At 46.5% G+C, this 17,938-nt stretch overlaps 1 long non-coding RNA gene across 1 annotated transcript; it reads left to right on the top strand.

Annotated features, from left to right (window-relative positions):
- The first annotated feature begins 8,826 nt into the window (after window positions 1-8,826).
- Window positions 8,827-11,195, top strand: LOC125610384. Its single transcript, XR_007340411.1, has 3 exons — window positions 8,827-8,942; window positions 9,803-9,920; window positions 10,363-11,195. It is a non-coding gene; the product is annotated as an uncharacterized LOC125610384 (long non-coding RNA).
- Window positions 11,196-17,938: the final 6,743 nt, after the last annotated feature.

Here is a 17,938-nt window from a genome sequence, read left to right on the forward strand (position 1 = left end):
AGAAGTAATAGTCCATAACTGTTGTGCATACCAAGTACATTATAGTACATTTCCATATTTTGATGCTCATTTTAAAGATAAGAAAACTGAGATTCAGAAAGGCTAATTAACTCTGCTCAGGGGTACATATTAAGGAAATTAAAGAACCAGAATTTGACCCTAGGACTATCAGATCTAATGCCCATGCTTTTTCAAGAATATCATTCTGTGTCTCAAATATTAAGTCCTCCCTAGCAAAGGAAACAATTTGGAAAATAAAGTAGAGCTAATGTGATTGAGACATGTTATATAAATGTTTATCTTATCAAATTAAATAAGTGTTTAACTCTTATAATTCAATGTTAAACAACTTAACAATAACCCACAACCCTTGGACCAACTAACTCATAATTCAGAAAATGCTTTCTCAAAACATCATCTCATTTAATGTAAGAATATTTCAAATTAACAGAAAAGTATAACCCATTAAATATGCATATTGGATAGCTAGAATAATGCTTCCCAAACTGGATTTGCTCATATTCTCTTATGGGACTTTTTCAAGTTATTCATGGAGCTTCATAGGTAGTGGTAGAGAGGGATGAGTCAGTCCCCTGCAGTACAGTATCACTACAGAGTAAAGAAATCTTCGAATGACTGGAGGTTTGAATGACAGATACCTTGGAATGACAGACATCTTAAATCAAGACAAAAGTGAAATCAAGATTTTTTAAAAACCTCTAAATTTTTTAAGTTACTCAAAAAGTTAAAATTTTGAAATGATAGTTATGATACTATAATTCCTTTCAGCTAAATTTTCAATAATGGTCTTTATGTGGGCAAATATAGAGTCTATCAGATATTCTAGTTCAATGTCAGGACTAGGGCTAGGAATTAGTCTATCTTTTAATCCAATCTATTAACTCTTGCATTCAATTCCCTCTAGCAACAAGAGCAACTTTATCATAAAGTCATAATTCCTGATGTATGTGGAAACGTGGTGCTGTTGAAGTACTATCAATAAAGCAGATGTTTCACAGTGGTTGTGATTAATCTGTACTGATCTTGATACTACCTTGCTTTTGTAATCAACATTTACATTTGCAAGATGGTAGAATTTGAGAGATGGTTTCCTGGTATAATATGTAACAATGTGAAAAAAGAAGCCAACAAATCTATATAAAGACTAAATCAATGGAACCCACGGGCTGGGATATATATTTGGGAAAAAATTATTAAATGAATAGCACAAAAGCACACATTATCTAGATGCCAGCTAGAAGGCAATGACCAAAGAGCCTGGGATTTTTTTTTTTCCTTCATCCTCTCTCTAGTGCACAGCAAAATCTACACAAATACCTTCCAAACAAGATCTAAGTTCCTAGTTTTATATTTTAAATAATGTAGGTAACTCACAGGCAAGGCCCACAAACCACCCTGAAACAGTGTTTCACACAAACAGTGGTTGTAATGTAGATGGCAAACCACAGTGATTTCTTTATTTCTAGATAAAGAACCTCAACACATGAAAATATGAGCATCTTTAATATGAGAATTTGAACAAATGACTCAAATCTATGTTTTTTTTCCCCTAAGGAAATTAGAGTTCTATAAAAGGAAGACACTTCAACAAATAAAGATGCCCCTAAGTGCAGTAGATTGTTCTGGGAGGCAATGGTTTCTTTTTTCACTGGAAAAACAGAAGCAAAATTTGGCTGAAAACAGAAGTGCCACAGGGGGTTAGTTCCCCACTAGATGGGAGGTGGGATTAGCTGCTGATATTTCTGGCTGTGAGAAGTTTTCAACTAATTTCACAATGACATAGAAAACATGCCAGAAAAACCAATTATATCATGAACAGTTGACATATCTTGTACTTTTTAGATCTCTAATAAGTGATTTTTAAATTCATTCATTAAAAAAACTAACAGGGTGTTTAAAAAAGCATTTGTTATAAAGAGGAAAAGGAATGGGGAGAAAATTGTCCTAAATTCTCGAGAAAGACTTGGTTTGATCAGGTCTTCAAGATTTCCCATTCCATTCCATAGTCCAAGGTTGTCAATTATTAGACAAATAATTTGGGTTGTCCCCTGTGTGCTCAGCAATGTTAGGCAGCAAGGAGCTCTTTAGGGAATGACAGAGCATTGATAATGTCAATAGCTTATTCATTGGCACCTGGGTTCCAAGAAGCAGCAAACTAACCTGCATAGGGAGGCTCAAGAAGGTTTCCGGGAGGAGGCGCTGCCTCCCAGATGAAAAAGAAAATTTGGGGTTTGAGGTTGCTCTACCATTGATAGCAGAGCTCCCTCCGGACAGGTGCCCCTGGCAGAAAAGGGTAACAGGATCAAAATGTGTTATTCTTTTAAAGAAAACTGCATCTTGCTTACCATCTGTTGTGAGAAGAATGGAAGACGTCGAAGGAGGAAAGAACCAAAGTCCCCCTTTCCAGTAAGATGTGCACCATAGCTCCTGTCGCTGGACCCCAAATACCTAACCATCACAGAATGGTGGAGAGGTTTCTTCTCACTGCGCGTTGGCGTCGGGGCAAGCAGGCCGGGGCTCTCCCACGACCTGCCCAAGTCGCAGAGAGTCTTCACGCCAGGACTATGTGTGCCCTAATTAGAGAAGTAAAACGTACCCCCCACCCTTTCCCCCTGATTTCCAGGCTGGAGCATCTCGGCAGCCCGGGTTGATCGGCCGGGACTGGATTCCGGTTGCGATCTTCCCATGCTCAGGCATTCGGGGAGTCGCGGGACAGGATCAGGCGACGAGTCCCCACCGAGGGTCTCCCTACACGCTCACCACGGCAGCGGCAGCGATTGCCTTTTACGACTGTGTTTTCTCCCTAATTAATTGGAATTCTCTTCTCCCTTCCCTACTTTCAAGCAGGGGGAGCTGGAGTCTTGCCGGCCCAGCCCTGGAGGCCGGGGCGGGGATGATCCTGGCATGGGAAGGAGGATGGGGGCACCGGTGGGTACAGATTCCAGACACTGCGCAATGTAGCTGGGCTGCGCCCACAGGGTGAAGGGCGCTTCGGGAGTCAAGTTCCTACCTTCCATCTTCCCTGTCTCCTGGCTAGAAGGAAATGGGGCCCTGGGTCCCGAACCGGTTGGGGCCGCATGGCTTCAGGATGTCTGGAAGGTCCCAAGGTCTAGGTCGCCCGGAGCTGAGCCGAGTGCCGCTCTGCCCAACACTACTATTAGCCCTTTTTCTTCTCCTTTCTGTCCTCCCACATTCTTTGCTCCAGTGTTGGCTGTTTTCCTTTCCTCCCAAGAGTACTTACATAGCTCACATTTGGGCTGCCCAGTGACCTTGGGTAAGTCACAAAACCTTGTGAGCCTATGTGAAAAGAGAGAGGGTCTCGGTTCCCGAGTCCACTTCTAAGGCTAATATTCTAGGGCTGTTTTTCTGAAGACGTCCGAAAGTCCCCATTGGAGGACCTAGACAAGGGAATGACAGGGTTTCCTTCCTCTCCAACTGAGAGGCAGAGCCATGTGCATTAACACAAAAGTCCTCGGGAAAAGGAGGGGTTAAGGTACTATTTCTTTTTTCTTTTCTGTTTTTGTTTGTTGTTTGCTTAAATGGTGGAGAAACTAATCTAATTCTTTAGAAAATTTAAGAAGTTTTAATTATTTAGAATAATTTAGAAATATTCTGATGTAAGACACCACCTCCAGAAATAAAAACGAGAGGACTATCCTCCTAAGGATACCTGGCAGCTTTTGCAACTTTTCAAATTTTGTTCAGTGCACCGCCCTCTTTTGCTAGTTTTGCCCCAGGGAGCAAAGAATGGCTTGTACATTCCTCAGAGGGCACGGGGAGGGGGTGGTGGGTGAAGACAGAAGTTGGCTCTGGGTGTAACTCTGCCAACTGTCGGAGGCGGCGAAAGGAGGGTGGTCTTTTACGCGGGTTTGGGATCTGGTTACCTTTAATTCGCCTCTGAGGCCGCCTCTCTCGCTAATGGACGTCTGTCAGCAGAGGGCTCAGGTTTCCCCACTTGCCTCGGTTAGTGCAAGCAAAGGGGCAAACAGCAAAGTAGACCGCTCAGCTAGAAAGAAATATACCTGCCTCTGGAGCGAGGGAACCCGATGAGGGTGGGTGGGCACCGTGGGCTGCTCCTCAGGCCCAGGGCTTGGTACAGGAGGGTTCAAGACCCGAAGGAGGCTCCACCTTTGATAAGCCCCTTGTGGTTGGCCTCGCTTTTGCACCATCGCTTTTGCACCATCCTTCCAGACATCGGGAACTGGGATAGGTCTGCGACCCCTCTTACAAAAACTCATTCTTCATATGTAAAATTGAGTCATTCAAAAACAAGCCAAACACTACCAGTGCTTAGTTGTTTATCTGTCCAGAGGCCATTAAAAAGGAAGAAAAGAAAAACAAAAGGGGTAGGGGGAAGCCAGGGGAAACAAATAAACCAAACTCCTTCAGTATTTTACAGTTTATAAAACATTTTTCACTGACACTAACTCAACTAATTCTACAAGGCGACAAGTACACTTATTTCCAAGGAAATGGAGAGGCTAAAAAACAAAACAAAAACCAAGCCACTGGGCCAATGCCAATCCCTGATTGGTATGCCTTCTGCAAGGCCTCTCTTATCCCACTGCTTCCTGTCACCCCTTCCCATGAAATATGACCCCCCACCACGACACACACACATACACTGTACTTTATGCCGAAGTTTGCACCATCACAGACACAGGTGGACTGGGTGGATGGATACATGGCTCTGGAACCAGCTTTCTTTCAGAACACATTCTGTTCAGGACAGTTTCTCGAGGGATCCACCTTAAAACATCCAGACATACAAATGCACCAGAGCCTTTCATGTTCTCATTACTAAGACTCTTCGTCTAAGCCGTGTAAAATAAATAACCTCAAATATTACCTTTAATCACTTCCTAGTCAATGTTTCCTCATCACTAAACTTTATGGCTTCTCAATCTTTAGGACAAACTCAACTCGAGATTCTGACTCTTCCAGGAGACAGGTGGAGGAAAGCAGTTTCTCCAAGATCCGATTTGGGAGTCCCGTAACTTGTGGATGAGCTAGGTGTCAGAGCATTCAGAACCCGACAGATGAGACCTCAGGGGGATGGGGCTGAGCCCTCCCAAACAAACCCGGAAGTTTTTCATCTGTTCGCCGCCCCCTACAGGCCATGTCCGCTACTGCAGCAAGAACCTTGCTCAGCTCATGAAGTATATTTTGCTCTATCCTTAGTTCCCATTTCCCTGGACCTCCAGATCTACTCTCCATTTCCCAGGGGACTGAGTAAGGGGGTCCACTCAAGAATTCCATCTTGAAGACATTATAGGGGCCACAGGCTTCAAGAGTGAATTGATTTTCTAGAAATAGGTGCCAGAGGAAATGGAAACATGTTTAAATGTATGTGTTAGCCGAAAAGCTAAAACTCTCCCCATAAAAACCAACCTACTTCCTTCTTTTATTGCAAATAAATCTCCCCCTTTCCTTTAGTTTCTTTTCTTAAGTGGAATAAAAAGTGGAAACCAGTCGTGTTGCCTTTAAATCTTAACGTGGGAGAGGATTTCAATGCCTTTTGTCGCAGGTGCCAGCGTTTGATAACATCAAACACCAGTTACACCCCCCCACACACACACACACACACTAGACGCACCAAGTGCTTCTGTTCATTATGTATGGTATTTGCATTTCCCCTTCTGCCCTAAACTGTTTTCGTTTTAAAAGCTTCAACCCAAAAAGAGTTTTTCAGGGGGCTAAGGCTAGGCCTACCTTCCTGACATCTGCCAAAACTTTAAACAACCGCTGGCCGGTTAGGGGGTTTGGGTATAAGGTCTCCTACCCTTCAAGATATAAAGGAAGGGGACCATCTCCAGGCTGTAGCTCAAGAGTGAGAGTGGCTGGAAAGAAAGTTGCCGGTAGATCTCTCCTCCTCTACACCCCGCTGCCTAATGCATCGCTGGAAAAAGCCCTGCGGATCTCAAGCGGCTGCTTGTGGCTGTGTCACGCTGCGGGCTCAGGCTCGGCCGGTATTGCTGCTATGCGCGGAAATATGAGCGAGTAATTTTATAAGTAACAAAGGATCAGAGATGGAATGAGGCCCCTGTTATCCAATGTCATTTAGAAGCCTTGGATCAGCAGCTTCTTGAGGCTAAAAGTGAATTCAAGAAGCCCTGCCTTTCCCTTTTCCCAGGGGTGTCAGCTAAATTTAGAAATAACCTCTATGTGTTTGCACAAATCATGTACCATTTGCTGTTTGTGTAAAAAACCGATTAGCCAGACACAACTGTGAAACAACTTGTTACTTTTATAGCTGCAACACACAAACAAATTTAGATCCGTTTAGTTTTCCTTGTAAAAGGAGATTAGATGGGACCCGCCCGAAGACCGTGCGGTCCCTATTCTCGTCTACGTGAAGGTTACTTTTGCTCCACTGGCGGTGGTTGATTGTCGGATTCTTGTTTATTAAGTTAAACTCTCTCACCCCCTGCAGCTTGTTTTATTTTAGGACCCTGATCCCGAAGGAATGTTTACTCAGGACACAATAACGTTTACCGTTTACCAGGAAAACAGATTCGGGTATTTGCGAGGAAGTGTCTTTTAAAGCGACCCACTAGCCCACGCCCGCCGCGGAAAAACAAGGCTCGGATCCGCGGTGTGGAGGCATCTCCACCATCTAGGCGGCGAAGTGGACAACAGCGCCAGGGACTGGCCGGGTTTTATTAACAGGACGCTCCCAGGGCCGAGCTGACAGTGCTGCCACCCGCTCCAGTAAAAGAGATGGCGCATAAGTAATTGTAACAGCTAAATTAATTACAAAATAATTAGAATTGATGCCGTTTGAGGGTATGCTGAAGGTGGAGGAAACCGGTCTCCTGCGTCAAGATGTTTCTACCTTAATACTTTTTAAAAGAAAGACAGCTGAAATGCACATTAAAAATAATCTACGAAGGCATTCCCCATTATTACACTACGATCTCGCATTTCACACTAACCTAGACTAAGGTAAAAGAAAAAAAGGGGGGGGGGAGGGTCGATGTGCACCTGTTTTTAAAAGGGTATTAATGGTGTTTCGTTGCCTTGAGAAAGGCTTCGGGTTGGATGGAAAGAAAGCATCTATAGGAATCCTTCAGAAATCCAATTATCATGTGGATGGATTAGTGCCAGAGAAAAAGGATATCTTATCTGAAAATATTATGAAAGAATAAAACAACTATGTATTATCTATCAGGTTAATATAGATAATACCATCCCACTGCAAAATTTAAAATGCCATCACATAAATTAAAAAAAACCAATTGAGTTTATTTAGCACTTCCACTTAAGGAATAAAAAGGAATTTCAAAATCTGACTTAAAAGCTAAAATCAGGGAAGTTTGGAATTTGCTTACTTTTGAAAGGATAATTAAAATGACTAAAAACTCGTGAGATGTTTTCATTGTCTTAAAAACTTCATTGGTTTTTCTTAAAACTGCTGTTGTTTAGAATTAGGTGTGTGTGTTTTCTTAAATGACAGCTTACTTTACATAACTGTCTAGTTATTTAGATTTAATGGATTGGTATGAAGGAGATCATCTCCTGCATCCTGGTTTTTGATGAAAACTAAAGGAAAAAACATTAATGATTTAAATTAGGTATACTTTTTCTTCAATTAAAATGTTCTTACACTCTAATTGTGAATTGTCAAAGTTTGAAAAGGTCATTACTTGAAACTCCTTAATTTTCTGGGGAAGATAAAATGCAAATTCCATTTAAAAATCTTGTCATTTACTTCAGACACCTAAATAAAACACTATGTTGAGCATTTTAAAAATTTATTTACAAAGTTGTGTACAACACGATGGAATAACATTTAGAATACCATATATATTCATTCATATATAAACAGACTTTTATAATAGAATGACACTTCGCCTTTTTGAAAATTTTGTATTTAAAATCTCCCAACGTCTCTATACATTTTCTCAGATAAAACTGCGGAGAGTGAACCTTCAAAAAAAATGAAAGTTCAGAGCTCTAAATCTACTGAATTTGTTTTTTTTTCTTAAAAAAATAAAAACCCCAAAAGGAAAGTCAATAATTTTTATACAAATATGTACAAAGAATTTCCCTCCACCCCTACGATACTGAGAACAGGCGCCGTCGGGGTGCATTTTTGGAAAATTCGGTTATTGGTTTTACCTGTATGGAAAGCTATTCCCGGCGGGCGCGCGGTGAGTTTGCTCGGTCAGCTTAGGTGTGCGCGAGGGGATGGAGGCCGCGGAAGGTCGGTGGTGGGGGGATCGGGGCGGGGGTTGGATATGGCCGAGTCCAGGATTAGGCAGGGGGACCGGGACCGGGACCGGGGCAGAGCGCGCAGCCGGGAAATGCACACGCTGCCTGAGGCTGCCGACCGGCTAGCGCCCCGGCCACCGGCACGTCCCTATTGCGCTGGCCACTTGGCTTGAGCGGCGGCGGCAGCGGCGGCGGCGGCAGAGGCTGCAGGCTGCAGGAACTGTCCAGAGAGCGGCACGCTCAGAATGGGCGCGATGGTAGCAGTCGTCCGGCTCAGCGACAGTGGCTGGTGCGTGGCCATGAGCGCCGCGACTGCACGGTCCCGGCGGCGCAGAAGATGTGCCGTGCGCNGCCGGGCGCCAAGCAGCTCGGGAGGGCGCTGGCAGGGGCAATCGAAGAGGGGGGGGGTGGTGTCAGGGACGCCGAAGCCCCGGTAGTCGAAAGTCGCGTTTTAAGGACTGGCCTGATAGATTACTTTCTACTTAAAGATCCAGCGGGAGGCGGGGCCACGTGACCACGCGTGACGTCAGGGCCGCCGCGGAGCCGGCCAAACTCAAGTTGGTTCTGGGAATTGTCAACAAAGGGACGAGAGACTCGCAACTCCGCACCGCACCACGCGCCCAGCATCCAACCGGCCCCGAGGGCGCTCCGGCCCGCCTGGAGACCCCTGCCCAGGCTGGATCCCGGCGCGGGGGTCCAGTGAGGGTGTGAGTGTGGGTGGGTGGGAGTGAGGGCGTGGGCCTAAGAGTGTCCGAGGGACCGTGCGGCTCCCGCTGCCCTGCCTTCCCCGCCCCTTATCCTTTCCTCCTCCCCTCCCCCCGGTTGCCAACACTCCTTGGACAGAGACTGGCAATGTAGAAGAAGCCTGCCATCTCATTTTTAAAGAAGAAAAACTTATTAGTCTCTGTTTTGTTGATTGTTTTCTCTCTAAAGACTAAAGGCAACGCACCGGGCTCCCTCTTGCTAATTAGACTTAAGACCCCCCTCCAGCTTCTGAGCTCGTTCCGAGAGAAGACACCTGCTGAGGTGTCTTTTTTTTTTTCCTCCCCTCTCCTCTCCCTAAACCTAACCACTTGGGTCCGTCCCTGGCTTTCCTGGCTGGACGCGGGCGTGTTTTTCTACGTATGTATATACATATTTTCTCGTGGTTACAACAGCATTAGCTGGGGGCTTACTCAGGTTAGAAGATAGCTATCGATTAATCTATTAGAATAGTTGCGGAGAGAAATAAAAACGACGTGAAACAACAGGGAACTTACAAATAAAGAAGCCGTAACTGGCTGCTTGGAGTTGTTAAACGATTTAGCATATGAAAAAGTCGGAAATGAGGAGCTGGGGAAGGAGCTGGTATTGGCCGCGGCCTGGGTAAGTCAAATGGAGCTGGGAAAAGGCCTTGGGCCTCTAGGTTAGACGCCGCGCCCAGGCCCCGATCGCTGTAGAACCGAGCGGGTAGCAAACAGCGACTTTGTGGGCTGTGGACACGGCCTCCTGGGACGCCGGTGGCCTCTGGCATGCCGGTGGACTGGGCTCTCTTTTGCTGCTACCTAACATGGATTTTCTCTTAAAGCATAGGCAAATGCTCCAAGATTTAAGTTCCGCGGAAACCAGCGACAAAGCCATTGAAGGAGGCGGTGAGAATGTGGCCAGTATACACGGAGTTTCTCTGGCAAAGAAAGTCAGTGATGGTAAGAAAGGCGGCGGAGATTCCGACTGGGACAAGGGGTGGGGACCCCAAATTGACCCAGGTGCGTGGCGTTGCTGGGGCGCATGGACCTCACACCTCCAAGGGGAATCAGTGCTCCTGACTCGGTGAATCCACCATGAGCTCTTTCCTCTGGCATTAGCGCCTTTCCGGGGTGGAGAGCTTAGGGAACCCAAGGCACGTCTGTCGGCAGAAGGCCTGGAAGGGGAGGGCCAGCTTCACCAGAGGAAAGAGGACGAGGGGAGAAGGTCTGAGAGAAAAGAATTAGTGAAATATTTACAGAAGACACTAGGAAACTGAGTTAATTCCTGGTAGAGAGTGGTGCTTATGATTCTGTCTCCCCATCTACCACCACCTCTTTCTCTGGCATATCAAATAAGTAAATAAAATGACAACTAAAAATCTGTAAATTTGCTTCATTGCAGGCATCGCGACACACAGATTGACTTTCATCTCGGTTAGACAGTTCCCCTGGATTTAATACTAGCCCTTTGGATCCCTAATTCCTCAGAACGTTCCCGATTGGGGATAGGGACAGGTTTGGGGCAGTGACTATCCTGAGACTCCCTCCAACCTCCAAGGCCTTTCGGTTTCTCTGTGATCTCGATAACCCTAAAACGCATTTGAGTTCATTTCCGCAGCTGCATCGCTTTGTGGCCCGCAGGCTCGGAACCGGTTTACAATGCTGTCTAGACAGTCTACCACGAAATCCACACGAGCTGCGAGCTAGCTGCCCATCACCCCAGGCTTCAGAGGTCGAGGTTGCAACTGCCCGAGCAACCTAAAGGAAGGTCCTAAAGGGGGTTGGGGGTAGGGCAAAACAAAATGGAAATTTAAAAATGTAGAAACTCCTTTTGCCCATCTTGGGTCGCTCAGCTCCAGAGGTAAGCTCTGGGCACCACACGGGTCCCACTGCGGCCTGGGTGGCTGGCCTGCAAGGTGCGTGGGTGCGTATGCACGGGAGAGGATGGGGACTCCAGGGCTGCCCTCACTGGTCATTCTGAAGTGATCTCCTAATGAACCTAATTTCGATTCCACTGCCCGCCGGAGCTGGCTCTCGGGACTTCCTACACGCGGTTGATCGCAGCCTCTCACCCTCCCTCTGCCAAGGCCGGGTCTGAGCTGTCCATTCTCTTGTGTCTCCTTGGAAGCTCCCTGGAGAAGGGGGGTGGTGAACAACTCCCAGCTGCCGGTTCCATTTGTTGCGCTTTTTTCCTTCGACACAATAAAAGTCAAATTAATTGATTCATACCATTAATTACGGTGCGTAGCGTGAAAAGCGACGCTTCCCCTTGGTTAGAGATCTATTGTGCTAATCTCTTGTTCAATCAGTGTTACCATCTGATGCTGGGTCCAGCCCTTACAGAAACTTTTCGCGTCGATTAGCTAAATGATGAGATGAGACGTGCAGGACCTACTGGCTGCTGCCCCGACGTCCCGCGCCGGTGCAGGCCTAACGGCTTAATATCGATTTCCTGCGGAGGCAGCGGATTTTTTCCGCGGCCAATCTCAGCTGGAACTGGCTGCTGGTTTCCTCCTTCCGGGAGAACAGTAGTGTCCGCGCAACCTCCCGGCGCGGGAAGGCGGGCTAGCGGCAGCCAGCGCAGGTGGGAGGCAGGAAGGTTCCCCTTGCCCCAGCCGCGGGGGGTCGCGCGGCGGAGAGGGCCTGAACCCGACCCCGTGCAGGATCCTATCCGAAGAGCCCAGATTCTGACCTAAATAGTTTGCCGATTAATTGCAGTTTGCAGCCAAAAACCCCACAAGTCGTCAGTTCCTCCAAACTTTAGGATAGGGACAGAAGAAGCGAGGTGAAGAAAAGAAAGTAAGACATAGTGAGGGGGAGAAAAATGTAACATAAAGAACGGAAACGGGGAGGGGGCGTGGATAAACGTCGTCTGAGTCTCGAAGGGTTATTGGGGGGGGGTCACATGAAGATCGAGTATTTTCAGGCACTCGATTATGAGTGAGAGTGACTACTTGGGTCACAACAAGTAAACTTCCCAGCCGACATTTAAAGAGGAAGATGGCAGCCAGCGGTCTCAGCTACTCAAGTATTTGAAACGATTCAGCCAAAGGAAAGTGGTATGCAACTCCTTTGGTTTCTCCTAGGGGCAGGCTGAGTGTGTAGTACTCGGCTGGGGAAACCGCTGGGATAGGCCCCGCGGCGGGGGTGGTGGGGGTAGGTTCTAGCAACAGGAGGCTGGAGAGTGGAGTCAGGATCAATAGGAAGAAAATTGAGACGTCTCCAGGGGAGGGGAGATTTAGTGTGTGTGTCCTGGAAGAGGGTGGTGGTGGGGGAAAGGGTATGGTACAATTTATGACGGAGAAAGGGAAAATTAATTACAGCTCAATTTGGGTTCTCAAGTGGTCAACACGGGAGGAGGGGCAAGGCCACAGGGTGCAGGAGGCAGGAATGGCCACCTACCCATCAGCAGGCCCAAGAACCCAGGTGCCCTCTTTCTCTTTATGTCCGAGACTGTTGATGCCTTGACTAAATCGTTGAGGCTACCTGAGATAGAATTATCATTGCTGTGCGCTGATGATACACTTTTCTTACAATCCGGGAAGATGGGACCAGGTTCTAAGGAGTAAGGGACTCATCTCCCATCAAGGGCAGCTATCCCCTCTTGTGGAGGAAACAAAATGTGGGTGGAGCCATTTGGAAAATACCCCATCTTTTCCTCCCCTAGCCACCCCAAACTTGAGTCTGTTCCTTCTCAACAATCTAAACTATTATCTACCTCTTTGGATGACTGCCACCATGGAAGGTGGGAAGGATAGAGGGAATACATGGGGCCCCAACCCACTCAGACTATTTCCATTTCTCAGTGGGTGGGATTTTTCAAATCACTTCTCTGCACCACCTCCCTTGTATACCTCTCCAGATTATCTTGGGTGGGGGGATATTTAACGTTCTTGCTTCGATTTGCATCTCAAAACTTCATTTATTTTCAGTGTCTGCCACTCAGAGTCCACGCCAAGGAGTGCCTGTAAATGGCAAGAGACCAAAAGGAAAGGAGAAGAGAAAGGGAGAGAGAGGATGGTTTTGAATTTATTTATATTGGAAATGTATAAACATCCATTCTGTAAAAGGCAACACGTTTAATTAACGATGAGAGAGCAGTTAGGGGCAGAAAGCTAGTAAAATTGTGTGATAAATTTATGGCATTGTTAGCGTGCTTTTAATTATGGCTATTATGTTAATTATTTCACATTAGCATGGAGTTATCAGCAGCATGTCAGATTTAATCAAAACGAGCCTTTCTCTCGAAAATTGTTCTTTTCATCCGCGAGGAGAAAGGTCCTGGGCAGGATCGGGGCTTAAAAATGACTTGGCATTGAAAGCTCCAGGCTTTCTGACACTGTTTGGTCCGATGCGGCGGGGCCTGGCAGTCCGTTGGGTCCCTCCAGGCTACCGGCAGCACACGGAGGAGCTGAGGGCTGGGTTTTTAGGAATTCACCATTTTCACCCCCTTCCGAGCCGACACTTCATCATGCAGGATCATTCTGTCAAACAATATGATGCTGCTCATTTTTATCTGTCCCGCTTTACAAAATCCCCATTCAGCCGGCCGAGGAGCAACAAAAGCCTCGTAGCAGCTCGGCGGCCGCTGGCGGTCACAGCCTCCATCAAACGCAAGAAAAGGCAAGAGGGGGCCGAGGAAAGCAAGAGGCGAGCGCGCGCTCCCAGTCCCCCGAGGGAAAGAGGCCAACAGAGACCTGAGCGCCCAGGTGGCGGGTCCACGGGTGTGGCCCTGGCGGGACACGCCTCTCTCTCAGGCGCGCGCCAGCCCTTGGCCTCCCTGCGGGCGAGCGCAGGGCGAGAGCGCCTTTCCTTCCCAGCGAGCGACTCGCCCACCCAGGCCACATCGATTTCTTAATCACCGCCGATCGATTTATTGGGAGCAAATAAATAGCCCGTTTTGGAAACGTTTCAATTGTGGGCTTGATGGTTGGGTCGCCGACGCAGGAGGGCGCGCAGGGCTGCGGGGCGCGCGCGGGAAGAGGCTTGTGGGAAGGTGGGGAGCGCAAAGGCGACGCGAGCCGCCCGGGCGCCTGGAGTCCGCGCTCGAGGCCGCCCGCCGCAGGTCCCCCGGTACTGGATCTTCGGCGAGGCCCTGGCCTCGGTTAAGGTTCCGAGTCTTCTTCTGTCGCTTTCAGCTGCTTCCGGAGGTGGAGCAGGCAGGACCTCGCCACCTAGTCTTTTCACCTCACGTCTAGGGAAGTGCGCCTGGCTTTCTGACTCTTAATGGAAAGTCCCGGCTCAGGCCACGGAGCGACCCGGAGCCAGGCCCCAGAACCCGCGCGATGAGAGTCCTCCCTGGCAGTGGGCAATCGGACCCACCTCATTTCGAGCCCAGGCTGCGGACGCCGGGGCCTCCTCGCCCCTGGGCCGGGAGCGGCCTTCCTGCACAAGACCATCAGGCCCCCGCCCTGGCCCGGACAGGGCTGTGCACCCGCCAGCTGTTGCCTTATTTTTAGCGCCATTCCATTCGCGCAGTTATATTTAACTCGATTCACTCCTCCGAGGAGGTCTCTCGGACATCGAATTCTCCACATCGCAGCTTGGTCCCGCCCGACGTGCCTCAGGGTCAGTTCCTCAAGGGGCAGATGGAAAACCCCTGCTTAAGAATCTTTGACATCTCCGAAGCTTGGCGAGAACCCTAGAGGGAGGGAGGCCTGGTTGTACAAGCAGTAGCTATAGTGCCTGCAAATGCGCCCAGTAGGGAGTCCTCTTTGCGTGGGGGAGGGGAGGACAGAGGAGGATTCAGTTCTAGGCAAAGATTCTCTGCGGGTACTATTGGGTCCATTTCCTACTTAGGCATAACCCGGGGTGCACAGGTGACCTGGAAGACCTCTTAACAACTCTGCCCCTCTAAAAGTTTGTGCCTTCATATTCATGCAAGAATTCCCTCTCCTCCCTACTCCCCAACACACCCAATAAGTAAGTTAATTTCGAATAGAATGTTGGCTTCTCATTTCTGGCCCAGTTTCCCCTTAGCAAAATCTTTAAAAAGGCTTTACCACTGGCTAACTCACATCCTGGAGAAAGGACCCACTTGAATAACATACAGAATTGTAATACACCATTGTAATACATACGTCAATCACGTCAAACTGATTTACAAAAAAATTACAAACAATTCGAAAGCCATGTACCAAAGGTACATATATAGATGTGACATCAGAAATATAGAACCACTTTTTTAAAAAAACATTTTTTCTAAAGCTCAGGTATACGGAGCCCTATTTTAAAATTAGTATTTTGAGTTAGGGTCTTGCTAAATTGCCCAGATTGGCTTAGAACTTTGGATTCTCCTGCCTCTGGTCTCCAGAGTAGCTGTGGTTACAGGTGTGTACCACCACCTCTGGGTAGAAATATTTTTTTTTTAATGTAAATTCTTGTCCTCACATTTTAAAAGAAACACCCCACCTCCCTTGAGCCCAAAGTGGGTATTCCTGACTATCTCTTTTTGTAGATCTCCCTGCAGTATAGAAATTTCTTGGACAGAAGTCATACCTACAGCTGAATTCAAGACAAGACATATATAATTATTTATTCTTTGTTAATACTTTTTGAATTTTTATGGACTCTGGAAGGTGCTAGGCGTGAAAAGAAGAATTAAAGCCAAGTCCCCTCAAGGAAGAGCTGGGCATGAGAAACAGTGTACCCCGTGCTGGAACTATGGCACAGGGAAATGAGGAGGATCTTTCTCTCTGGGTGGGAAATGAGAAAGGATGAAGCCCTCCAGTTCAGAGGATACCACTGACCAGCTAGCTCTGACTTCAGGGATATTTAGGGAAGATTAGGGAGAAGTAAATTAGAATCTAGGGACACTTTGAGAAAAGAATGTACTAGGTTGGGTGCCTCTCAGTACTCCTGAACAAACAGAGGCTATTTCGTCTCATGGGAAATAAGTAATAAAAGTGTGACAGGGAAATTGAGGGATGGAAGAAGGGAAAAGAGAAGAGTGTGAAAGTAGAACCTTGCTTAGAAATTTTATCTAAGTCCAATATGTCTCCTTGTAGACTACATGAAAGAACTTTGACTAACAAACACATGGGAGAAATTTCAATGAGAACATGGGTAAAAGGGAAAAATCTGAGAAAAGATAATGACAAGGAGAAACTATTGAAAAGGCTGGTTGTAGACACGCTGACTTTGTATCAAAGGCCAAGCGGTAGATCTCTGAGAAAGCACATAAGAAGGCAGGTGTCATCTTTGGACTGTCAACTCCACAAGGAGTTTTGTTATGTTCTCTTCACTGTGGAATCACTAATGTGCAGCCAAGCACCTGCAAGTGTGGAGCTCCAATAGTAATGGAAGGACCAGATCCCCAGGACACTGCCATACTCTGATGACTCTTGATGGATACTTATTCAAGAAAGCCTGTAGTTAAATTGTAGTGTGGTGAGTTATAAATACACATCATTGATAAATACACATCAATGTTACGGGAGTGAAGAGTAGATACAACTATGCCTAGAAAGGAGAAGGGTGTGAAAGAAGGCTTCCTAGAGGAAATAATTCTTGACCTGTCTCAAATGATGAGTAGCAGTTAGGTAAATAAAAAGAGGAACAGAGTTCTAGGCAAAAAACAGCATGAACACAGTTGTACAGGTATGCCAGTCAGGAGGAGCAGTGTGTAGTTTTGTATGACTGAAACAAGATGAGGGGGTTGATTCAACAGGGGTTAGACAAGAGGAAAACCATGGAGCTTCCTGGATATTGAGCCAAGGACCCCAAAGTTGATAAAGAGCCACTGAAGGGTTTTGTTGTTGTTGTTGTTCTTTTGATTTTTTTCCCCCTTCCTGGGGATTGAATCTAGGGGTGCTCTACAAACAAACTACATCCTCAACCCTTTTTATTTTTTATTTATTTATTATTTTGTGGCGCTGAGAATTGAATTCATGGCCTTGTGCATGTGAGGCAAGCACTCTACCAACTGAGCTACATCCCCAGCCCCTTTAGTTTTTATTTTGAGACAGTTTTGCTACATTGCTGAGGCTGGCCTCAAACTTGTGATCCTTTTACCTCAGCCTCTGGAGGAGCTGGGATTATAAGCATGAGCCATCATGCCTGGTTCATGAGATCTTGAGTGAGATGGCCAAACTATGCACTTTCTGAATTCCCAATCCATAGAAACCATGAGAAAACAAGTATTTGTTATTTTAAACTGCTAAATTTTGGAGTAATAGAATACTAGATAACAATTATCGGGAGTAACTAAAAATTCTGAAGGATTTTAAATCTATGATTGGCCATGATCAGCATAAAATTTTGAAATTGAGCACATAAAGGATAAACTGGAGGGAGCCAAGACTAGAGACAGTAAAGAGGCTATTTCTGTTATCACAGCAAGAGGTGGTTCAGATGTGATTTAATTGTTAGCAGTGGATGCTGGGTATCATGACATATGCCTGTAATCTCAGTGATTCTGGAGGCTGAGGCAGTAGAATATCAAGTTCAAGGCCAGTCTTGGCCATTTAGTGAGACACTGTCTCAAAGTAAAATTTAAACTGGGGTAGGGCTGCAGCTCAGTGGTAGAGCGCTTGCCTAGCACATATGAGGCCTTGGGTTCAATCCTTAGCACCACAAACAAAATTAGGAAAAGAAAACACCACCACCACCATAACCTTTGATGCTATTTCACTATAGAAGAAAACTCAAATTCATAAGTAATATATTTCAGGTGCCCAGCAGCTCAGGAGGCTGAGGCAGCAGAATCACAAGTTCAAAACCAACCTAAGCAAATTATCGAGGCCCTAAGCAACTTAGTGAGACCTGCCTCAAACAAAAAATAAAAAAGGACTGGGGATGTGGCTCAATGGTTGGGTGACCCTGGGTTCAATCTCTGGTGTGGGTCTGGGGATATAGTTTAGCTCAGCGGTGGTAGCACCTGCCTAGCATGTATGAGGCTCTGGTTTGTTTGATTATATATATATATATATATATATATATATATATATATATATATATATATATATATATATATATAT

The sequence above is a fragment of the Marmota marmota genome, unplaced genomic scaffold, assembly GCF_001458135.2.
Source record: "Marmota marmota marmota unplaced genomic scaffold, marMar, whole genome shotgun sequence".
Taxonomy (NCBI): Eukaryota; Metazoa; Chordata; class Mammalia; order Rodentia; family Sciuridae; genus Marmota; species Marmota marmota.